At 59.1% G+C, this 22,893-nt stretch overlaps 15 non-coding genes across 15 annotated transcripts; all 15 read right to left on the bottom strand.

Annotated features, from left to right (window-relative positions):
* Positions 1 to 394: 394 nt before the first annotated feature.
* LOC148805882 (U2 spliceosomal RNA) lies at positions 395 to 585 on the bottom strand. The gene has a single exon (XR_016089910.1). It is a non-coding gene; the product is annotated as a U2 spliceosomal RNA (small nuclear RNA).
* Positions 586 to 1,380: 795 nt separating this feature from the next.
* Positions 1,381 to 1,571, bottom strand: LOC148805881 (U2 spliceosomal RNA). The gene has a single exon (XR_016089964.1). It is a non-coding gene; the product is annotated as a U2 spliceosomal RNA (small nuclear RNA).
* A 791-nt stretch (positions 1,572 to 2,362) lies between these two features.
* Positions 2,363 to 2,550, bottom strand: LOC148805880 (U2 spliceosomal RNA). Its single transcript, XR_016089921.1, has one exon. It is a non-coding gene; the product is annotated as a U2 spliceosomal RNA (small nuclear RNA).
* Positions 2,551 to 5,733: 3,183 nt separating this feature from the next.
* LOC148805879 (U2 spliceosomal RNA) lies at positions 5,734 to 5,924 on the bottom strand. Its single transcript, XR_016089963.1, has one exon. It is a non-coding gene; the product is annotated as a U2 spliceosomal RNA (small nuclear RNA).
* Positions 5,925 to 6,709: 785 nt separating this feature from the next.
* On the bottom strand, positions 6,710 to 6,900 carry LOC148805878 (U2 spliceosomal RNA). Its single transcript, XR_016089961.1, has one exon. It is a non-coding gene; the product is annotated as a U2 spliceosomal RNA (small nuclear RNA).
* Positions 6,901 to 7,681: 781 nt separating this feature from the next.
* On the bottom strand, positions 7,682 to 7,872 carry LOC148805877 (U2 spliceosomal RNA). Its single transcript, XR_016089960.1, has one exon. It is a non-coding gene; the product is annotated as a U2 spliceosomal RNA (small nuclear RNA).
* Positions 7,873 to 8,657: 785 nt separating this feature from the next.
* Positions 8,658 to 8,848, bottom strand: LOC148805876 (U2 spliceosomal RNA). The gene has a single exon (XR_016089959.1). It is a non-coding gene; the product is annotated as a U2 spliceosomal RNA (small nuclear RNA).
* Positions 8,849 to 9,631: 783 nt separating this feature from the next.
* Positions 9,632 to 9,822, bottom strand: LOC148805875 (U2 spliceosomal RNA). Its single transcript, XR_016089958.1, has one exon. It is a non-coding gene; the product is annotated as a U2 spliceosomal RNA (small nuclear RNA).
* A 787-nt stretch (positions 9,823 to 10,609) lies between these two features.
* LOC148805874 (U2 spliceosomal RNA) lies at positions 10,610 to 10,800 on the bottom strand. Its single transcript, XR_016089957.1, has one exon. It is a non-coding gene; the product is annotated as a U2 spliceosomal RNA (small nuclear RNA).
* A 785-nt stretch (positions 10,801 to 11,585) lies between these two features.
* Positions 11,586 to 11,776, bottom strand: LOC148805873 (U2 spliceosomal RNA). The gene has a single exon (XR_016089956.1). It is a non-coding gene; the product is annotated as a U2 spliceosomal RNA (small nuclear RNA).
* A 785-nt stretch (positions 11,777 to 12,561) lies between these two features.
* On the bottom strand, positions 12,562 to 12,752 carry LOC148805872 (U2 spliceosomal RNA). Its single transcript, XR_016089955.1, has one exon. It is a non-coding gene; the product is annotated as a U2 spliceosomal RNA (small nuclear RNA).
* Positions 12,753 to 13,539: 787 nt separating this feature from the next.
* Positions 13,540 to 13,730, bottom strand: LOC148805871 (U2 spliceosomal RNA). Its single transcript, XR_016089954.1, has one exon. It is a non-coding gene; the product is annotated as a U2 spliceosomal RNA (small nuclear RNA).
* Positions 13,731 to 14,515: 785 nt separating this feature from the next.
* LOC148805870 (U2 spliceosomal RNA) lies at positions 14,516 to 14,711 on the bottom strand. The gene has a single exon (XR_016089920.1). It is a non-coding gene; the product is annotated as a U2 spliceosomal RNA (small nuclear RNA).
* Positions 14,712 to 21,353: 6,642 nt separating this feature from the next.
* On the bottom strand, positions 21,354 to 21,544 carry LOC148805869 (U2 spliceosomal RNA). Its single transcript, XR_016089953.1, has one exon. It is a non-coding gene; the product is annotated as a U2 spliceosomal RNA (small nuclear RNA).
* Positions 21,545 to 22,333: 789 nt separating this feature from the next.
* LOC148805868 (U2 spliceosomal RNA) lies at positions 22,334 to 22,524 on the bottom strand. The gene has a single exon (XR_016089952.1). It is a non-coding gene; the product is annotated as a U2 spliceosomal RNA (small nuclear RNA).
* Between the last annotated feature and the right edge of the window lie 369 nt (positions 22,525 to 22,893).

Below are 22,893 nucleotides of genomic sequence, written 5' to 3'. Positions count from 1 at the left end.
AAGGTGTATATACTAAGTTTTTTGGAGGGAAAACGGCCGGCTGTCGAAAGGGGCCCGCCTGCAAGGACGGGGACACACACACACACACACACACACACACACACACACACACACACACACACACACACACACAAGCCACGCCTGCCTCCCTGGAAAAAGGAGGAAAAAACTAAGTTTTTTGGAGGGAAAACGCACGGGAGCCGAAAAGGGGGCCGGCCTGCTTGCCGAGAGAGTCGAGGCGCGGGAAAGTGCACGGAGGGAGCACGGGAACGGGGAGGGGGAGAGAGAGAGACACAGAGACACACAGATGGACGAGAGACGAGACCGGAGAGGAAGGAGCTCCGGTCCACCTCGCTTGCTTGCTAGCTACGTCTGTCTTTTCACCGCTGAGAGAAGGTAGTGCACCGTTCCCGGAGGCGCTGCAATACCGGGCCGATGCGTGGAGAGGACGGAGCAAGCTCCTGATCCAGCTCCCTGTTCCAAAAATCCGTTTAATATGTGGTCCCCCGATGGGGGACGTATCAGATATTAAACTGATAAGAACAGATTCTACACTTGATCTTAGCCAAAAGGCCGAGAAGCGATGCCCGACGCCGGCCTTGGGCGGGCGCGCGGGCGTCCGGCTGGCGCGCAGCGGCGCAGGCCGACGCCTCTGGAGCCCGGTCCGCACGCGGCTGCCGGCCGCCCGGACTCCGCTCTCCCCCTCTCTTGCCTGCCTGCTTGCTCGCCTGCCTGCCCGCCAGTCCCGGGCGGGGGCCCTGCTCTTTGATCTCCTGTCAACGGCCCGACAACGACCGCAGCCGCGGGGGGCGCCAGCCGGCCGGCCTCCTTAGCTTAGGCCCCTCCCACCAGCAGCAGCCGTGCCGAGTGAGCTGCAAGCGAAAGCGGACCGTCGGCACCTGCGGGCAGAGGCAAGGGGCAGCGCTCTCTCGGGAGGGACGGGGACACACACACACCTGCCTGCCTGCCGAAAAAAAGAAAGAAAAGGTGTATATACTAAGTTTTTTGGAGGGAAAACGGCCGGCTGTCGAAAGGGGCCCGCCTGCAAGGACGGGGACACACACACACACACACACACACACACACACACACACACACACACACACACACACACACACAAGCCACGCCTGCCTCCCTGGAAAAAGGAGGAAAAAACTAAGTTTTTTGGAGGGAAAACGCACGGGAGCCGAAAAGGGGGCCGGCCTGCTTGCCGAGAGAGTCGAGGCGCGGGAAAGTGCACGGAGGGAGCACGGGAACGGGGAGGGGGAGAGAGAGAGACACAGAGACACACAGATGGACGAGAGACGAGACCGGAGAGGAAGGAGCTCCGGTCCACCTCGCTTGCTTGCTAGCTACGTCTGTCTTTTCACCGCTGAGAGAAGGTAGTGCACCGTTCCCGGAGGCGCTGCAATACCGGGCCGATGCGTGGAGAGGACGGAGCAAGCTCCTGATCCAGCTCCCTGTTCCAAAAATCCGTTTAATATGTGGTCCCCCGATGGGGGACGTATCAGATATTAAACTGATAAGAACAGATACTACACTTGATCTTAGCCAAAAGGCCGAGAAGCGATGCCCGACGCCGGCCTTGGGCGGGCGCGCGGGCGTCCGGCTGGCGCGCAGCGGCGCAGGCCGACGCCTCTGGAGCCCGGTCCGCACGCGGCTGCCGGCCGCCCGGACTCCGCTCTCCCCCTCTCTTGCCTGCCTGCTTGCTCGCCTGCCTGCCCGCCAGTCCCGGGCGGGGGCCCTGCTCTTTGATCTCCTGTCAACGGCCCGACAACGACCGCAGCCGCGGGGGGCGCCAGCCGGCCGGCCTCCTTAGCTTAGGCCCCTCCCACCAGCAGCAGCCGTGCCGAGTGAGCTGCAAGCGAAAGCGGACCGTCGGCACCTGCGGGCAGAGGCAAGGGGCAGCGCTCTCTCGGGAGGGACGGGGACACACACACACCTGCCTGCCTGCCGAAAAAAAGAAAGAAAAGGTGTATATACTAAGTTTTTTGGAGGGAAAACGGCCGGCTGTCGAAAGGGGCCCGCCTGCAAGGACGGGGACACACACACACACACACACACACACACACACACACACACACACACACACACACACACAAGCCACGCCTGCCTCCCTGGAAAAAGGAGGAAAAAACTAAGTTTTTTGGAGGGAAAACGCACGGGAGCCGAAAAGGGGGCCGGCCTGCTTGCCGAGAGAGTCGAGGCGCGGGAAAGTGCACGGAGGGAGCACGGGAACGGGGAGGGGGAGAGAGAGAGACACAGAGACACACAGATGGACGAGAGACGAGACCGGAGAGGAAGGAGCTCCGGTCCACCTCGCTTGCTTGCTAGCTACGTCTGTCTTTTCACCGCTGAGAGAAGGTAGTGCACCGTTCCCGGAGGCGCTGCAATACCGGGCCGATGCGTGGAGAGGACGGAGCAAGCTCCTGATCCAGCTCCCTGTTCCAAAAATCCGTTTAATATGTGGTCCCCCGATGGGGGACGTATCAGATATTAAACTGATAAGAACAGATTTTTTTTTTTTTTTTTTTTTTATTGAAAAACAGTTCATAAAGGTCAAACATTCAACAATCTTCACCAACCATAAACAACACAACCACAAATGTACAAACGAAACAAACCATCCCACAAACCAAACCCCCCATAACAAACCCATACCTCCACCCAGGGTAACACAAACTAACCATCCCGCACAGCATATCCTCATATCATACCACACCCCACCCACGTCAAACCCCCCAAGACATACATAACAAAACAATAACATCCTTCGGCCCTCGCCCACAGTCCAAAATACGTCTCTACCCATACCCTTCCACAAACTGACACCAGAATGCTCCTTCCCTCATATCCATAATCCCGCCCTTCATGCAAATCATCCCGTCCCCTCCGCACCCTTTCCCCCCTTCATCCGCTCTTTCCTCCTTTTCAAAGCTGCATGAAGTTCATTCAACGCCCTAGCACACTCTATCGCCCTATCTCCTGACACCCTCACTGCCGTCACCCGAGACCCCTCAAGTTGATATTCGAACTTTAGAGAGTCATAAAACCTCTCCCGGGAATGCAATTCCGCTATAATGCCCTCGTCACGAACATTACAATCCAATCTACAGGGTACTGTCCAAACGTCAGCACTACACCCCTCATCTACATCCCTGTCCCACGGAGTCTCCTTCCCCTTAGACCATTGAATACGATCTACCCGTGGTATGGCCCAACGGCCTAACACCTTCTGGAATTCTATAGCCCTAGCCTCCCTCCCTTGCCTCGTGTCCCGAACTACTCCAGATCCACCCTCCCCGGGTGTCTCTACTGCCCCTTCACTACTCTCTGCTCCTAGTGATCCCTTACCAATCCCATCACTACTCGTCTGCCCTGTCGCATCCCCCACCTTTGCCTGACCTGGCGTCTCCCTGCCCGAACATTCCATCTCACCGTCCTCCTCCGAATCCTCCACAGCCAACACCTCAAAGGGGTTGGGGTCACCAACACTCATCCTACCCCCCTTAGCCTTACTCCGTTGTTCCTCCCCCTCCGGCTTCCTCTTCGACTTCCGCTTTGCTCTTATCTCCTGCGCCTCCTTCCTTCCTTCTTCCGCAGACATTACTTCTGCCCATGAAACCCCTTCCACTAAACCTTTAGACCCTTCTCCCACCTTCCCTTCATCCTCCTGAACCTTCCCCCCAGAAGCCTCCGCCAAACCCACAACCATCGCCAAAGTCTGCGACAGACTCCCCTCTCCCAGCTCCTCTCCCGGTGTCCCCACAGTTTCTGGCACGATATCCATATCGTCACTCCCCAAACCCTCAACCCGACCAGTCACCTCCTCGTCCCTCGATGTTCCTGCAACCCTGACTGTATCCTGCTTGTCCGTCCCCGGCTGCGCCCTCGAAGGCACTGGCCCCGCTGATGCAGCCTGTGCATATGTTCGAACCTTTCCCGAACACCGATTATACATGTGCCCCTTCTCGCCACATAGATTACACACAGGCTCTTTCTTACAGTTTGCCCCCACATGCCCCTCCTCCCCACACCTTCTACATATTATACATGGACAAGTTGCAACCACATGCCCCTCCTTACCACACCTCCGACAGCCACCTGGCTGACCCGGGTAAAACAGATACCCACGACTCGCACCAATCATAAAATTTGCTGGCGGATGCACCACGGCCCCCCCCAGCCCCGCACTGGCCCGGAAGCGGACTAAGTACCTCCGCCTGCAGTTCCAATAGCCGCCTGCATCAAAAACTTTATGTCCCGGACCCTGTACATCAACAAACCGCTTCAAAAAGAATCGCACCTCTTCCTCCGGCACAAAGGGGTCGAACACATGCACTTGCAATGGCCTCAACTCCCTTTCAAACAGCGGCTCCAAATAAAAAACATTCAGCGGTTCACAATCCTTGATTGCCAATGCCTTCTCCCAAACCTTCCGACAAATCACAGCCGATGCCAAAGTCAGATCCACTGTACCTTTCCCCACAAAGTCCTGGAAACATAAAACATCCTCCACCTTCAAAGAAAAAGTCTCCACCAAAATCCGACGTGCAAACACCGCTCGATCCAAAAAGGTCCGTCCGACCTCCAAATCCCGCAGCACAAACCGCACAGAGTCCCTCATTCGTCCCTCCCGGGACCGAGGGTCTCCCGCCACCATTCCGCCACTCCGCTCGCCCATCGCCGCCTTCCCAGGAACAGGAATCCGTCAACCCGGTATCCTCCGACTCGTCTGCCTCCAACGCTCCCCTCACGCAGCAGTCCTCCGGCCCGGATACACAGCAACTCCAACTCCTCGTCAGCTCCTCGCCAGCTCCTCGTCCGCTCCTCGTCCGCTCCTCGTCCGCTCCTCCCGTCGCCTTCCCGACCCCCTGGACTAAGACCTCGGAATTGCGGGCTTGCCGGCTTAAACCTTGATCTTAGCCAAAAGGCCGAGAAGCGATGCCCGACGCCGGCCTTGGGCGGGCGCGCGGGCGTCCGGCTGGCGCGCAGCGGCGCAGGCCGACGCCTCTGGAGCCCGGTCCGCACGCGGCTGCCGGCCGCCCGGACTCCGCTCTCCCCCTCTCTTGCCTGCCTGCTTGCTCGCCTGCCTGCCCGCCAGTCCCGGGCGGGGGCCCTGCTCTTTGATCTCCTGTCAACGGCCCGACAACGACCGCAGCCGCGGGGGGCGCCAGCCGGCCGGCCTCCTTAGCTTAGGCCCCTCCCACCAGCAGCAGCCGTGCCGAGTGAGCTGCAAGCGAAAGCGGACCGTCGGCACCTGCGGGCAGAGGCAAGGGGCAGCGCTCTCTCGGGAGGGACGGGGACACACACACACCTGCCTGCCTGCCGAAAAAAAGAAAGAAAAGGTGTATATACTAAGTTTTTTGGAGGGAAAACGGCCGGCTGTCGAAAGGGGCCCGCCTGCAAGGACGGGGACACACACACACACACACACACACACACACACACACACACACACACACACACACAAGCCACGCCTGCCTCCCTGGAAAAAGGAGGAAAAAACTAAGTTTTTTGGAGGGAAAACGCACGGGAGCCGAAAAGGGGGCCGGCCTGCTTGCCGAGAGAGTCGAGGCGCGGGAAAGTGCACGGAGGGAGCACGGGAACGGGGAGGGGGAGAGAGAGAGACACAGAGACACACAGATGGACGAGAGACGAGACCGGAGAGGAAGGAGCTCCGGTCCACCTCGCTTGCTTGCTAGCTACGTCTGTCTTTTCACCGCTGAGAGAAGGTAGTGCACCGTTCCCGGAGGCGCTGCAATACCGGGCCGATGCGTGGAGAGGACGGAGCAAGCTCCTGATCCAGCTCCCTGTTCCAAAAATCCGTTTAATATGTGGTCCCCCGATGGGGGACGTATCAGATATTAAACTGATAAGAACAGATACTACACTTGATCTTAGCCAAAAGGCCGAGAAGCGATGCCCGACGCCGGCCTTGGGCGGGCGCGCGGGCGTCCGGCTGGCGCGCAGCGGCGCAGGCCGACGCCTCTGGAGCCCGGTCCGCACGCGGCTGCCGGCCGCCCGGACTCCGCTCTCCCCCTCTCTTGCCTGCCTGCTTGCTCGCCTGCCTGCCCGCCAGTCCCGGGCGGGGGCCCTGCTCTTTGATCTCCTGTCAACGGCCCGACAACGACCGCAGCCGCGGGGGGCGCCAGCCGGCCGGCCTCCTTAGCTTAGGCCCCTCCCACCAGCAGCAGCCGTGCCGAGTGAGCTGCAAGCGAAAGCGGACCGTCGGCACCTGCGGGCAGAGGCAAGGGGCAGCGCTCTCTCGGGAGGGACGGGGACACACACACACCTGCCTGCCTGCCGAAAAAAAGAAAGAAAAGGTGTATATACTAAGTTTTTTGGAGGGAAAACGGCCGGCTGTCGAAAGGGGCCCGCCTGCAAGGACGGGGACACACACACACACACACACACACACACACACACACACACACACACACACACAAGCCACGCCTGCCTCCCTGGAAAAAGGAGGAAAAAACTAAGTTTTTTGGAGGGAAAACGCACGGGAGCCGAAAAGGGGGCCGGCCTGCTTGCCGAGAGAGTCGAGGCGCGGGAAAGTGCACGGAGGGAGCACGGGAACGGGGAGGGGGAGAGAGAGAGACACAGAGACACACAGATGGACGAGAGACGAGACCGGAGAGGAAGGAGCTCCGGTCCACCTCGCTTGCTTGCTAGCTACGTCTGTCTTTTCACCGCTGAGAGAAGGTAGTGCACCGTTCCCGGAGGCGCTGCAATACCGGGCCGATGCGTGGAGAGGACGGAGCAAGCTCCTGATCCAGCTCCCTGTTCCAAAAATCCGTTTAATATGTGGTCCCCCGATGGGGGACGTATCAGATATTAAACTGATAAGAACAGATACTACACTTGATCTTAGCCAAAAGGCCGAGAAGCGATGCCCGACGCCGGCCTTGGGCGGGCGCGCGGGCGTCCGGCTGGCGCGCAGCGGCGCAGGCCGACGCCTCTGGAGCCCGGTCCGCACGCGGCTGCCGGCCGCCCGGACTCCGCTCTCCCCCTCTCTTGCCTGCCTGCTTGCTCGCCTGCCTGCCCGCCAGTCCCGGGCGGGGGCCCTGCTCTTTGATCTCCTGTCAACGGCCCGACAACGACCGCAGCCGCGGGGGGCGCCAGCCGGCCGGCCTCCTTAGCTTAGGCCCCTCCCACCAGCAGCAGCCGTGCCGAGTGAGCTGCAAGCGAAAGCGGACCGTCGGCACCTGCGGGCAGAGGCAAGGGGCAGCGCTCTCTCGGGAGGGACGGGGACACACACACACCTGCCTGCCTGCCGAAAAAAAGAAAGAAAAGGTGTATATACTAAGTTTTTTGGAGGGAAAACGGCCGGCTGTCGAAAGGGGCCCGCCTGCAAGGACGGGGACACACACACACACACACACACACACACACACACACACACACACACACAAGCCACGCCTGCCTCCCTGGAAAAAGGAGGAAAAAACTAAGTTTTTTGGAGGGAAAACGCACGGGAGCCGAAAAGGGGGCCGGCCTGCTTGCCGAGAGAGTCGAGGCGCGGGAAAGTGCACGGAGGGAGCACGGGAACGGGGAGGGGGAGAGAGAGAGACACAGAGACACACAGATGGACGAGAGACGAGACCGGAGAGGAAGGAGCTCCGGTCCACCTCGCTTGCTTGCTAGCTACGTCTGTCTTTTCACCGCTGAGAGAAGGTAGTGCACCGTTCCCGGAGGCGCTGCAATACCGGGCCGATGCGTGGAGAGGACGGAGCAAGCTCCTGATCCAGCTCCCTGTTCCAAAAATCCGTTTAATATGTGGTCCCCCGATGGGGGACGTATCAGATATTAAACTGATAAGAACAGATACTACACTTGATCTTAGCCAAAAGGCCGAGAAGCGATGCCCGACGCCGGCCTTGGGCGGGCGCGCGGGCGTCCGGCTGGCGCGCAGCGGCGCAGGCCGACGCCTCTGGAGCCCGGTCCGCACGCGGCTGCCGGCCGCCCGGACTCCGCTCTCCCCCTCTCTTGCCTGCCTGCTTGCTCGCCTGCCTGCCCGCCAGTCCCGGGCGGGGGCCCTGCTCTTTGATCTCCTGTCAACGGCCCGACAACGACCGCAGCCGCGGGGGGCGCCAGCCGGCCGGCCTCCTTAGCTTAGGCCCCTCCCACCAGCAGCAGCCGTGCCGAGTGAGCTGCAAGCGAAAGCGGACCGTCGGCACCTGCGGGCAGAGGCAAGGGGCAGCGCTCTCTCGGGAGGGACGGGGACACACACACACCTGCCTGCCTGCCGAAAAAAAGAAAGAAAAGGTGTATATACTAAGTTTTTTGGAGGGAAAACGGCCGGCTGTCGAAAGGGGCCCGCCTGCAAGGACGGGGACACACACACACACACACACACACACACACACACACACACACACACACACACAAGCCACGCCTGCCTCCCTGGAAAAAGGAGGAAAAAACTAAGTTTTTTGGAGGGAAAACGCACGGGAGCCGAAAAGGGGGCCGGCCTGCTTGCCGAGAGAGTCGAGGCGCGGGAAAGTGCACGGAGGGAGCACGGGAACGGGGAGGGGGAGAGAGAGAGACACAGAGACACACAGATGGACGAGAGACGAGACCGGAGAGGAAGGAGCTCCGGTCCACCTCGCTTGCTTGCTAGCTACGTCTGTCTTTTCACCGCTGAGAGAAGGTAGTGCACCGTTCCCGGAGGCGCTGCAATACCGGGCCGATGCGTGGAGAGGACGGAGCAAGCTCCTGATCCAGCTCCCTGTTCCAAAAATCCGTTTAATATGTGGTCCCCCGATGGGGGACGTATCAGATATTAAACTGATAAGAACAGATACTACACTTGATCTTAGCCAAAAGGCCGAGAAGCGATGCCCGACGCCGGCCTTGGGCGGGCGCGCGGGCGTCCGGCTGGCGCGCAGCGGCGCAGGCCGACGCCTCTGGAGCCCGGTCCGCACGCGGCTGCCGGCCGCCCGGACTCCGCTCTCCCCCTCTCTTGCCTGCCTGCTTGCTCGCCTGCCTGCCCGCCAGTCCCGGGCGGGGGCCCTGCTCTTTGATCTCCTGTCAACGGCCCGACAACGACCGCAGCCGCGGGGGGCGCCAGCCGGCCGGCCTCCTTAGCTTAGGCCCCTCCCACCAGCAGCAGCCGTGCCGAGTGAGCTGCAAGCGAAAGCGGACCGTCGGCACCTGCGGGCAGAGGCAAGGGGCAGCGCTCTCTCGGGAGGGACGGGGACACACACACACCTGCCTGCCTGCCGAAAAAAAGAAAGAAAAGGTGTATATACTAAGTTTTTTGGAGGGAAAACGGCCGGCTGTCGAAAGGGGCCCGCCTGCAAGGACGGGGACACACACACACACACACACACACACACACACACACACACACACACACACAAGCCACGCCTGCCTCCCTGGAAAAAGGAGGAAAAAACTAAGTTTTTTGGAGGGAAAACGCACGGGAGCCGAAAAGGGGGCCGGCCTGCTTGCCGAGAGAGTCGAGGCGCGGGAAAGTGCACGGAGGGAGCACGGGAACGGGGAGGGGGAGAGAGAGAGACACAGAGACACACAGATGGACGAGAGACGAGACCGGAGAGGAAGGAGCTCCGGTCCACCTCGCTTGCTTGCTAGCTACGTCTGTCTTTTCACCGCTGAGAGAAGGTAGTGCACCGTTCCCGGAGGCGCTGCAATACCGGGCCGATGCGTGGAGAGGACGGAGCAAGCTCCTGATCCAGCTCCCTGTTCCAAAAATCCGTTTAATATGTGGTCCCCCGATGGGGGACGTATCAGATATTAAACTGATAAGAACAGATACTACACTTGATCTTAGCCAAAAGGCCGAGAAGCGATGCCCGACGCCGGCCTTGGGCGGGCGCGCGGGCGTCCGGCTGGCGCGCAGCGGCGCAGGCCGACGCCTCTGGAGCCCGGTCCGCACGCGGCTGCCGGCCGCCCGGACTCCGCTCTCCCCCTCTCTTGCCTGCCTGCTTGCTCGCCTGCCTGCCCGCCAGTCCCGGGCGGGGGCCCTGCTCTTTGATCTCCTGTCAACGGCCCGACAACGACCGCAGCCGCGGGGGGCGCCAGCCGGCCGGCCTCCTTAGCTTAGGCCCCTCCCACCAGCAGCAGCCGTGCCGAGTGAGCTGCAAGCGAAAGCGGACCGTCGGCACCTGCGGGCAGAGGCAAGGGGCAGCGCTCTCTCGGGAGGGACGGGGACACACACACACCTGCCTGCCTGCCGAAAAAAAGAAAGAAAAGGTGTATATACTAAGTTTTTTGGAGGGAAAACGGCCGGCTGTCGAAAGGGGCCCGCCTGCAAGGACGGGGACACACACACACACACACACACACACACACACACACACACACACACACACACACAAGCCACGCCTGCCTCCCTGGAAAAAGGAGGAAAAAACTAAGTTTTTTGGAGGGAAAACGCACGGGAGCCGAAAAGGGGGCCGGCCTGCTTGCCGAGAGAGTCGAGGCGCGGGAAAGTGCACGGAGGGAGCACGGGAACGGGGAGGGGGAGAGAGAGAGACACAGAGACACACAGATGGACGAGAGACGAGACCGGAGAGGAAGGAGCTCCGGTCCACCTCGCTTGCTTGCTAGCTACGTCTGTCTTTTCACCGCTGAGAGAAGGTAGTGCACCGTTCCCGGAGGCGCTGCAATACCGGGCCGATGCGTGGAGAGGACGGAGCAAGCTCCTGATCCAGCTCCCTGTTCCAAAAATCCGTTTAATATGTGGTCCCCCGATGGGGGACGTATCAGATATTAAACTGATAAGAACAGATACTACACTTGATCTTAGCCAAAAGGCCGAGAAGCGATGCCCGACGCCGGCCTTGGGCGGGCGCGCGGGCGTCCGGCTGGCGCGCAGCGGCGCAGGCCGACGCCTCTGGAGCCCGGTCCGCACGCGGCTGCCGGCCGCCCGGACTCCGCTCTCCCCCTCTCTTGCCTGCCTGCTTGCTCGCCTGCCTGCCCGCCAGTCCCGGGCGGGGGCCCTGCTCTTTGATCTCCTGTCAACGGCCCGACAACGACCGCAGCCGCGGGGGGCGCCAGCCGGCCGGCCTCCTTAGCTTAGGCCCCTCCCACCAGCAGCAGCCGTGCCGAGTGAGCTGCAAGCGAAAGCGGACCGTCGGCACCTGCGGGCAGAGGCAAGGGGCAGCGCTCTCTCGGGAGGGACGGGGACACACACACACCTGCCTGCCTGCCGAAAAAAAGAAAGAAAAGGTGTATATACTAAGTTTTTTGGAGGGAAAACGGCCGGCTGTCGAAAGGGGCCCGCCTGCAAGGACGGGGACACACACACACACACACACACACACACACACACACACACACACACACACACAAGCCACGCCTGCCTCCCTGGAAAAAGGAGGAAAAAACTAAGTTTTTTGGAGGGAAAACGCACGGGAGCCGAAAAGGGGGCCGGCCTGCTTGCCGAGAGAGTCGAGGCGCGGGAAAGTGCACGGAGGGAGCACGGGAACGGGGAGGGGGAGAGAGAGAGACACAGAGACACACAGATGGACGAGAGACGAGACCGGAGAGGAAGGAGCTCCGGTCCACCTCGCTTGCTTGCTAGCTACGTCTGTCTTTTCACCGCTGAGAGAAGGTAGTGCACCGTTCCCGGAGGCGCTGCAATACCGGGCCGATGCGTGGAGAGGACGGAGCAAGCTCCTGATCCAGCTCCCTGTTCCAAAAATCCGTTTAATATGTGGTCCCCCGATGGGGGACGTATCAGATATTAAACTGATAAGAACAGATACTACACTTGATCTTAGCCAAAAGGCCGAGAAGCGATGCCCGACGCCGGCCTTGGGCGGGCGCGCGGGCGTCCGGCTGGCGCGCAGCGGCGCAGGCCGACGCCTCTGGAGCCCGGTCCGCACGCGGCTGCCGGCCGCCCGGACTCCGCTCTCCCCCTCTCTTGCCTGCCTGCTTGCTCGCCTGCCTGCCCGCCAGTCCCGGGCGGGGGCCCTGCTCTTTGATCTCCTGTCAACGGCCCGACAACGACCGCAGCCGCGGGGGGCGCCAGCCGGCCGGCCTCCTTAGCTTAGGCCCCTCCCACCAGCAGCAGCCGTGCCGAGTGAGCTGCAAGCGAAAGCGGACCGTCGGCACCTGCGGGCAGAGGCAAGGGGCAGCGCTCTCTCGGGAGGGACGGGGACACACACACACCTGCCTGCCTGCCGAAAAAAAGAAAGAAAAGGTGTATATACTAAGTTTTTTGGAGGGAAAACGGCCGGCTGTCGAAAGGGGCCCGCCTGCAAGGACGGGGACACACACACACACACACACACACACACACACACACACACACACACACACACAAGCCACGCCTGCCTCCCTGGAAAAAGGAGGAAAAAACTAAGTTTTTTGGAGGGAAAACGCACGGGAGCCGAAAAGGGGGCCGGCCTGCTTGCCGAGAGAGTCGAGGCGCGGGAAAGTGCACGGAGGGAGCACGGGAACGGGGAGGGGGAGAGAGAGAGACACAGAGACACACAGATGGACGAGAGACGAGACCGGAGAGGAAGGAGCTCCGGTCCACCTCGCTTGCTTGCTAGCTACGTCTGTCTTTTCACCGCTGAGAGAAGGTAGTGCACCGTTCCCGGAGGCGCTGCAATACCGGGCCGATGCGTGGAGAGGACGGAGCAAGCTCCTGATCCAGCTCCCTGTTCCAAAAATCCGTTTAATATGTGGTCCCCCGATGGGGGACGTATCAGATATTAAACTGATAAGAACAGATACTACACTTGATCTTAGCCAAAAGGCCGAGAAGCGATGCCCGACGCCGGCCTTGGGCGGGCGCGCGGGCGTCCGGCTGGCGCGCAGCGGCGCAGGCCGACGCCTCTGGAGCCCGGTCCGCACGCGGCTGCCGGCCGCCCGGACTCCGCTCTCCCCCTCTCTTGCCTGCCTGCTTGCTCGCCTGCCTGCCCGCCAGTCCCGGGCGGGGGCCCTGCTCTTTGATCTCCTGTCAACGGCCCGACAACGACCGCAGCCGCGGGGGGCGCCAGCCGGCCGGCCTCCTTAGCTTAGGCCCCTCCCACCAGCAGCAGCCGTGCCGAGTGAGCTGCAAGCGAAAGCGGACCGTCGGCACCTGCGGGCAGAGGCAAGGGGCAGCGCTCTCTCGGGAGGGACGGGGACACACACACACCTGCCTGCCTGCCGAAAAAAAGAAAGAAAAGGTGTATATACTAAGTTTTTTGGAGGGAAAACGGCCGGCTGTCGAAAGGGGCCCGCCTGCAAGGACGGGGACACACACACACACACACACACACACACACACACACACACACACACACACACACAAGCCACGCCTGCCTCCCTGGAAAAAGGAGGAAAAAACTAAGTTTTTTGGAGGGAAAACGCACGGGAGCCGAAAAGGGGGCCGGCCTGCTTGCCGAGAGAGTCGAGGCGCGGGAAAGTGCACGGAGGGAGCACGGGAACGGGGAGGGGGAGAGAGAGAGACACAGAGACACACAGATGGACGAGAGACGAGACCGGAGAGGAAGGAGCTCCGGTCCACCTCGCTTGCTTGCTAGCTACGTCTGTCTTTTCACCGCTGAGAGAAGGTAGTGCACCGTTCCCGGAGGCGCTGCAATACCGGGCCGATGCGTGGAGAGGACGGAGCAAGCTCCTGATCCAGCTCCCTGTTCCAAAAATCCGTTTAATATGTGGTCCCCCGATGGGGGACGTATCAGATATTAAACTGATAAGAACAGATACTACACTTGATCTTAGCCAAAAGGCCGAGAAGCGATGCCCGACGCCGGCCTTGGGCGGGCGCGCGGGCGTCCGGCTGGCGCGCAGCGGCGCAGGCCGACGCCTCTGGAGCCCGGTCCGCACGCGGCTGCCGGCCGCCCGGACTCCGCTCTCCCCCTCTCTTGCCTGCCTGCTTGCTCGCCTGCCTGCCCGCCAGTCCCGGGCGGGGGCCCTGCTCTTTGATCTCCTGTCAACGGCCCGACAACGACCGCAGCCGCGGGGGGCGCCAGCCGGCCGGCCTCCTTAGCTTAGGCCCCTCCCACCAGCAGCAGCCGTGCCGAGTGAGCTGCAAGCGAAAGCGGACCGTCGGCACCTGCGGGCAGAGGCAAGGGGCAGCGCTCTCTCGGGAGGGACGGGGACACACACACACCTGCCTGCCTGCCGAAAAAAAGAAAGAAAAGGTGTATATACTAAGTTTTTTGGAGGGAAAACGGCCGGCTGTCGAAAGGGGCCCGCCTGCAAGGACGGGGACACACACACACACACACACACACACACACACACACACACACACACACACACAAGCCACGCCTGCCTCCCTGGAAAAAGGAGGAAAAAACTAAGTTTTTTGGAGGGAAAACGCACGGGAGCCGAAAAGGGGGCCGGCCTGCTTGCCGAGAGAGTCGAGGCGCGGGAAAGTGCACGGAGGGAGCACGGGAACGGGGAGGGGGAGAGAGAGAGACACAGAGACACACAGATGGACGAGAGACGAGACCGGAGAGGAAGGAGCTCCGGTCCACCTCGCTTGCTTGCTAGCTACGTCTGTCTTTTCACCGCTGAGAGAAGGTAGTGCACCGTTCCCGGAGGCGCTGCAATACCGGGCCGATGCGTGGAGAGGACGGAGCAAGCTCCTGATCCAGCTCCCTGTTCCAAAAATCCGTTTAATATGTGGTCCCCCGATGGGGGACGTATCAGATATTAAACTGATAAGAACAGATTTTTTTTTTTTTTTTTTTTATTATACAAAATACAAAAGAAAACACCAAAACTTCAAATACATCAATTCACAAACACAAGACGAAAATAAAACAATTACACAGCTAAATCAAAAAGGTATCATAAACCCACCCTTATACAAACACAAACCGCCCTTTTACTATTCTTCCCACTCAAAAGCAACCCCAAAATCAAATTCAAAACAGATATTCGTACAGAAAATGAGCGACATACTTGGAAATACACAAAACCACAATTTACAGCCCAAACCCTATTTACATGATCCCGCCCTTTATGCAAATTAACCACCCGCCCACCAAATCTCCCAAACAGTCTATTTACAAATTTACAAGGAAACTAGAGGCTCAAAAACTATTTCCAGTCCCAAATATCCACTATGGATTTCCATTTCTCCTTTGCGGCGTGAAAACCCCATCTCTTTATGTCCCCTTCTACCAACCCTCTTAAGTTCCACAAAAGCCGTCTGTATAACCCATCTACTGTACAAACAGTTCCCCTTTTAACTAACAAATTCCGAGAATTCCACAACTCAAACTTAATTAAACTAACAAGCAACCATAACACAAAACCCATGGTGTTTGTCCTGCTTCCCACCTTCAACCCACGCAAAATAACCCCAGGAAGTACACGGAACGTGGATGACAGACTAGCAAACAAAGGTTCACATTTGTTCCAAGTTCGCTGAGCGAAATTACAGTCCCAGAACACGTGGCTGATGGATTCCACGGCGTGACACCCGGCTCTTGGACACTCCTGCTGCTTCGTCAGCTTGTGTTTGAACAAGACCTCACGGACTGCCAGACGACCCCAAGCAGACAGCCAGTTCAAGTCCATCAGGTGGTGCTGTAGCCCCCTGGGCTGGACTCTCCGCCAGACATCGTTGGGGACGCCTCCTACGAGGCTGGCCTCCTCAGCTTGGGTTACTGCAGAGTAGAGCCGTCTGTGGTTGAGCAGGATCTGGTGGTCTCTTAGCTCAGGGTGCTGCTTCAACCAGTGTGTCGCATGCCGGTAGTGCCACGGGAGGTCGTTCCCATGGGGCAGACTGTTGGACCACTGGGCCAGGCCACGCACGTGGCTTGCTAGCCAGAACCTGACAAAATACTGAAAGGGGTGTGAGACTGGGGAATGCAGAGCAATACACAGGCCAGACACATATATGCAGTTGAGTTTTGCGGGGAAGTTAGGAACCCCCCGTCCGCCTTCTTCCACCGGCCGATACATGTCGACTCTGCGCACGTACTCGTATCTCCCCCCCCACATGAACTTGAAAACCTCCCTTACCAGGTATCTGTTAAAGCGCGCAGGCATGGGATACACGGACGCCAGGTAAACCAGCACGGGCAAGTACACCACTTTCAGGATCAGGACTTTACCCACAAAGGACAGCTGCTTGTTCTTCCAGTGCGTCAGCTGCAGCCGCGCCTTCTCAAGCCTCTGGGACCAATTGCACCGGGCAGCATCCTGAGCCGTGAACAGCACCCCCAGGATCTTAAGGGGGCCTTGACAGATGCCTAGTCCATGTGCCGGTCCGAGTTGTTCTTTCCAAGGCCCGAAGAGCTTAATCTGGCTTTTCCCCTTGTTTAGCCGAGCACCTGACGCGAGGGAGAAGTTCTCGAAGACGTCCAAGGCTGCCTGCAAACTGAGGTAAGAGCTGAGGAATAAGGTCACATCGTCAGCGTATAATGCCACCTTAACTCTGTTCCCTCCACTCCCAGGTACCAGGATCCCGTCGATGGATGGCTCCTTCTGGACTGCCCGCGCATAAGGCTCCATGTACAGTGCAAAAAGTAACGGGGACAGGGGGCAGCCCTGACGCACCCCGGACTCTTGGTGGACCAGCCCTCCCAGGTGCCCGTTCACCAGTACTCTGCTGCCAACCTGTGAGTACAGTATTTTTAGCCAGCCCAGCATGACGGGGCCGAAACCCATCTTCTCCATTACCTGCCAGACAAAAGTGTGTGAGACATTGTCAAATGCTTTTTCGAGGTCCAGGCTGGCGATCAGCAACGGGACGTTCCTGTTTTCGGACCACGCAATCACATCCCGCACTAGCTGGAGGGTCCAGCTGGCACGACGACCTCGAACCCCGCAGGTTTGGTCCCAACCGATCACATGGGCCAGGACCCCCTTCAAGCGATTTACCAGCACTTTGGCAATCAGCTTATAGTCCACACACAACATTTGCAGCGGCCTCCAGTTTCTAAGGTCCGTTGCAGGCCCTTTTTTATACAGCAGTGTAAGGATCCCCTCCCTCATGGACTCACACATGGTCTTCCTGCGAAAGATTTCCTCCGCCACCTGTAGTACAATTGGGCCTAAGATGTCCCAGAACGTCCGATAAAATTCAGCTGGTAGCCCGTCTTTACCTGGTACCTTGCCAGTCTTCATGCCGAGCAAGGCGTCGCCAAGTTCCTGTAAGCTTATAGGCGCCTCAAGCTGATCTTGGGCTTCGACAGGAATCTGTGCTGTAATATTGCTCAGCAGCCTTGCCCCCATGGCCTCGTCCACTGTCTTTAGGGAGAAAAGACATTGGTAAAAACGCCTCACAGTTTCCAGCATCTCCTCACTGCTAGTTGCTATTTTCCCTTCCGGGGTCTGAATGCCAGCCATCACGCTGCGCTTCTGCCTCTGGCGTATCTGTCGGAAGAAAAAACTGGAACATGTTTCGTGGGTTTGTATGAACTGCGCGTGGGCTCTGAACAGGTAGCTCTTCGCCTTTTGCTCGTGGTAGGCGCGCAGTTCAGCTTTAGCTGCTGAAATCTCATCAAGGCACACAGACATATCCTTATTACACTGGGAGAACAAGGTGTTTAACCTTTCCTGTAACTCCCTGCCTTTCTGTCGCTCGCGTTTGAGTCTTGCTCGGCAATAAGCTCTGGACTCTGTTCTAATTCTCTTCTTTAGATGTTCCCACCAATCAATCAGGGGGGTGCTCAGATTCCTCTCCTTCCACCAGGTTTGCAGTTTGAACCTCATTGCCCTGATGTACTCGTCCTCTTTTAGGCTCTCCGTATTTAATTTCCACACCCCACACCCAAACTGGCTCTTTAGGTGTGGAAAATGGGCCTCTACGAGAGCATGATCAGAGAAACCTACCGGCTGCACCACCACCATCTCAACAGGTACGTCCAGTGAGGCGAAGACGTAATCGAGGCGCTTTACAGTACCTTGGGCGTTCCTCCACGTGGCCTCTGCTTTCTCCCTTTGGATCCGGTAGGCGCAGTCGTAGAGCCCAAACTGTGTTAGTAGAAGATTGAGCTGCTTTGCTCCTGGGTCCTTCTTATCTCGGAGGTCCACGTTAAAATCACCTCCCATGATGATCCGTTTGTTGGTAAGGCAAACAGGATAAAGTTCTTTAAAAAAATCCGCCCGCAAAGCCATCATTGCCGGGGCGTACACGCACACGCACCGAAAGCAACTCTCACCCAAACAGATATCCAGATAAAAAACTCTTCCAGGCACTACATTCACACACTTCTCCACTATAAAATCATGATTACCAAATAAAATGCCGACTCCCGAGGAGTGGACGCCTCCGATATTCCATCTAGAGTCCCCTCTGTCCCACTCACGAGTGAACTGTATGACGTCCCTTTCATCTCTTAGATGGACTTCCTGTACCAGACAGATATCGAAAACTATGGTTTTCAGGAAAGAAAAAAAGGCCGTCCTCTTTACCAAATTCCTTAAACCCCGAATGTTCAGAGTTAGTATTTTCAACATTGGGGGCCGTTACGGAGAGTCATAGTGCCGGCACACCGACTGCATCAGTTCCATGTATGCGCGACGCACTGGCTCCTCGTCTTTCCCCTGTAAGAATAAGGTGTTAATTTTATCTCCTGTCCGTGTACTGCTCATTGTCACTCCAGTCTGCCTCCCAGTCCGCGACTTCAGCGAACGCCGGAAGCCTGATGGCTGGGGTGGGTACTGCACGTTTCCGTTCTTCCAGGCGCAGCGCTCCATGAACATCACCGGAAAATCCAGATTCACCACCACGTTGCCTGGGCGTCTTTCCACCTCCCTCTCGTACCTCTCTTTCAGATCTCCGTCGCCCGCAAACCATTCCTTAACCAGGTTGTTTAGCGCTATCTTCTTAGCGACTGCGTCCATCTGGTTACAGCCTCTTACCTCCAGAGTTGTGATCTCCTCACCAAAGTGCCCACACCGCACCACGATCCCTGCCGGGGATAGCTGCTGCTCGTTAAAGGTCGAAGGCCAGATCAGTTTGCTGGCCTTTTCGTCCCATTTACAAAATACCTTGAATTTCAAGGGTACCTCTGCGAAAATAAAGACGTCCTGTTCTTTTCTCTGCAGGGCGACACGTGGCTGCATGCATTCCTCAGGGGCTCCTGCCGGGGTCGGGGTCAGCTCAGTCTCTGGAATGACACAGCTCGAAGACATTCCTGGTTCCGCCGTGAGGGGGGGGACTCCCACACCACTTACCTCACCCTCCGTTCCTAATGGCGTGGATTCAGTCTGGGCCAACGAATCTGTGGCCATCGACTCGAGGTAGTCCAGAGGGTCCATGCCCGGTTTTTTCACCAGGAAGGGCGCATAGTGTTCCGCCTTCCTTTTCCCACCCTTCTTGGCCAGGGCAGTGTCCATGGCCTCCGCAGTATCCACTATCTCTCCCCAATCTGACATTTCTTTCTCCGCAGGGGGCACGCTTGAGCCCTCCGCCAACTCTCTCAGTTGCTCAAGCGAGGCGAGCGAGACCCCATCTTCCTCCTCTGCACTCACCGGGACCCCCTCTGCGCTCACCGGGATCTCCGCTTCTTCCTGGCCGTGGCGATCATCTGCTGAGGTAAGTGCTGTTGTCGTCTGCCCGTGATCCGTTTCTTTATGCCCTTGTTCCACCCCCTCAGGTTCCATCTCCTCCTCAGCAGCGTCCGGGACCAGTGACACCGGTGTCGATCTCTCTGCTGGCGCAGCTGCCCTGTCTTCCGTAAGAGGAGCTGCGGTTGCACGCACTGCCAACGAGCCACCCGTCACTGCTGCGAAACTCCGTGCTTTTATCGGGCATACCTTGTAGATGTGTCCAGAAGCCCCGCACAGATTGCACTTTGGCTCGGCTCTGCACATCAAGGTGCTGTGTCCCACGGTGTCGCATCTTCGGCAGACCTCCGCTTCACAGTCGGCAGCGTAGTGGCCTCTCTGGTTACACCGTCTGCATGCGAAAGGCTGGTCTGGATAGTTCAGGTAACCTGTGTAAGCTCCAATTGAAAAGTGTGCAGGGGGGTGCAAAAGCCCATCCTCTGCGCTGGGGTCTGCTCTGAAACGCACAAGAAACCTTCTTTTGCCGTTCCAGACTCTCTTCCTGTCCATTACTTTTGTCCCTGTATCTTGCACGTCAACAAATCTTTTAAGAAAGTTGACGATGTCTGCTTCCGGGGTGAAAGGATTATTCATATGGACCCATATGGGTCTCGACTCGCGAGCAAACAAAGGTTCGAGATAAAAATGAACAAAAGGTTCCTCCTGTCTGCGAGCAGCCAATGTGGACCATATTTTCGTGCACTGTACCGCAGAAAATAGTGACAAATCAAAAATCCTTTTACCTGGAAAGTTCTGCAGGCAATAGATGTCTTCAGGCTGCAAGGCCAGGTGCTTGAAAAGGACGACGTCCTCGAAAGCGTCTCTCTTGGCAAAATCCTTGTCCGAAGCCTCCTCTCGCAACACGAAACGTACAGTGTGCCTTGGTCTTGCGGTCCTGCTGGAAATCTTCTCCATTCTCAAAGTGGCCGGAGTCCCTTCCGCCACGGAAAAAAATCGCCGTCGCTTAAAAAAGCTGCGCCGTCCGTCTCTTCCCTCCTTTGGCTTCAGAACCCGAGCCGCGGTCAGGCCACGCACACGGGATCTTAGCCAAAAGGCCGAGAAGCGATGCCCGACGCCGGCCTTGGGCGGGCGCGCGGGCGTCCGGCTGGCGCGCAGCGGCGCAGGCCGACGCCTCTGGAGCCCGGTCCGCACGCGGCTGCCGGCCGCCCGGACTCCGCTCTCCCCCTCTCTTGCCTGCCTGCTTGCTCGCCTGCCTGCCCGCCAGTCCCGGGCGGGGGCCCTGCTCTTTGATCTCCTGTCAACGGCCCGACAACGACCGCAGCCGCGGGGGGCGCCAGCCGGCCGGCCTCCTTAGCTTAGGCCCCTCCCACCAGCAGCAGCCGTGCCGAGTGAGCTGCAAGCGAAAGCGGACCGTCGGCACCTGCGGGCAGAGGCAAGGGGCAGCGCTCTCTCGGGAGGGACGGGGACACACACACACCTGCCTGCCTGCCGAAAAAAAGAAAGAAAAGGTGTATATACTAAGTTTTTTGGAGGGAAAACGGCCGGCTGTCGAAAGGGGCCCGCCTGCAAGGACGGGGACACACACACACACACACACACACACACACACACACACACACACACACACAAGCCACGCCTGCCTCCCTGGAAAAAGGAGGAAAAAACTAAGTTTTTTGGAGGGAAAACGCACGGGAGCCGAAAAGGGGGCCGGCCTGCTTGCCGAGAGAGTCGAGGCGCGGGAAAGTGCACGGAGGGAGCACGGGAACGGGGAGGGGGAGAGAGAGAGACACAGAGACACACAGATGGACGAGAGACGAGACCGGAGAGGAAGGAGCTCCGGTCCACCTCGCTTGCTTGCTAGCTACGTCTGTCTTTTCACCGCTGAGAGAAGGTAGTGCACCGTTCCCGGAGGCGCTGCAATACCGGGCCGATGCGTGGAGAGGACGGAGCAAGCTCCTGATCCAGCTCCCTGTTCCAAAAATCCGTTTAATATGTGGTCCCCCGATGGGGGACGTATCAGATATTAAACTGATAAGAACAGATACTACACTTGATCTTAGCCAAAAGGCCGAGAAGCGATGCCCGACGCCGGCCTTGGGCGGGCGCGCGGGCGTCCGGCTGGCGCGCAGCGGCGCAGGCCGACGCCTCTGGAGCCCGGTCCGCACGCGGCTGCCGGCCGCCCGGACTCCGCTCTCCCCCTCTCTTGCCTGCCTGCTTGCTCGCCTGCCTGCCCGCCAGTCCCGGGCGGGGGCCCTGCTCTTTGATCTCCTGTCAACGGCCCGACAACGACCGCAGCCGCGGGGGGCGCCAGCCGGCCGGCCTCCTTAGCTTAGGCCCCTCCCACCAGCAGCAGCCGTGCCGAGTGAGCTGCAAGCGAAAGCGGACCGTCGGCACCTGCGGGCAGAGGCAAGGGGCAGCGCTCTCTCGGGAGGGACGGGGACACACACACACCTGCCTGCCTGCCGAAAAAAAGAAAGAAAAGGTGTATATACTAAGTTTTTTGGAGGGAAAACGGCCGGCTGTCGAAAGGGGCCCGCCTGCAAGGACGGGGACACACACACACACACACACACACACACACACACACACACACACACACACACACACAAGCCACGCCTGCCTCCCTGGAAAAAGGAGGAAAAAACTAAGTTTTTTGGAGGGAAAACGCACGGGAGCCGAAAAGGGGGCCGGCCTGCTTGCCGAGAGAGTCGAGGCGCGGGAAAGTGCACGGAGGGAGCACGGGAACGGGGAGGGGGAGAGAGAGAGACACAGAGACACACAGATGGACGAGAGACGAGACCGGAGAGGAAGGAGCTCCGGTCCACCTCGCTTGCTTGCTAGCTACGTCTGTCTTTTCACCGCTGAGAGAAGGTAGTGCACCGTTCCCGGAGGCGCTGCAATACCGGGCCGATGCGTGGAGAGGACGGAGCAAGCTCCTGATCCAGCTCCCTGTTCCAAAAATCCGTTTAATATGTGGTCCCCCGATGGGGGACGTATCAGATATTAAACTGATAAGAACAGATACTACACTTGATCTTAGCCAAAAGGCCGAGAAGCGATGCCCGACGCCGGCCTTGGGCGGGCGCGCGGGCGTCCGGCTGGCGCGCAGCGGCGCAGGCCGACGCCTCTGGAGCCCGGTCCGCACGCGGCTGCCGGCCGCCCGGACTCCGCTCTCCCCCTCTCTTGCCTGCCTGCTTGCTCGCCTGCCTGCCCGCCAGTCCCGGGCGGGGGCCCTGCTCTTTGATCTCCTGTCAACGGCCCGACAACGACCGCAGCCGCGGGGGGCGCCAGCCGGCCGGCCTCCTTAGCTTAGGCCCCTCCCACCAGCAGCAGCCGTGCCGAGTGAGCTGCAAGCGAAAGCGGACCGTCGGCACCTGCGGGCAGAGGCAAGGGGCAGCGCTCTCTCGGGAGGGACGGGGACACACACAC

The sequence above is a fragment of the Atractosteus spatula genome, unplaced genomic scaffold, assembly GCF_055471065.1.
Source record: "Atractosteus spatula isolate fAtrSpa1 unplaced genomic scaffold, fAtrSpa1.hap1 Scaffold_65, whole genome shotgun sequence".
NCBI classification, from domain to species: domain Eukaryota; kingdom Metazoa; phylum Chordata; class Actinopteri; order Semionotiformes; family Lepisosteidae; genus Atractosteus; species Atractosteus spatula.
This window is presented reverse-complemented; position numbering and strand designations above follow the sequence as displayed.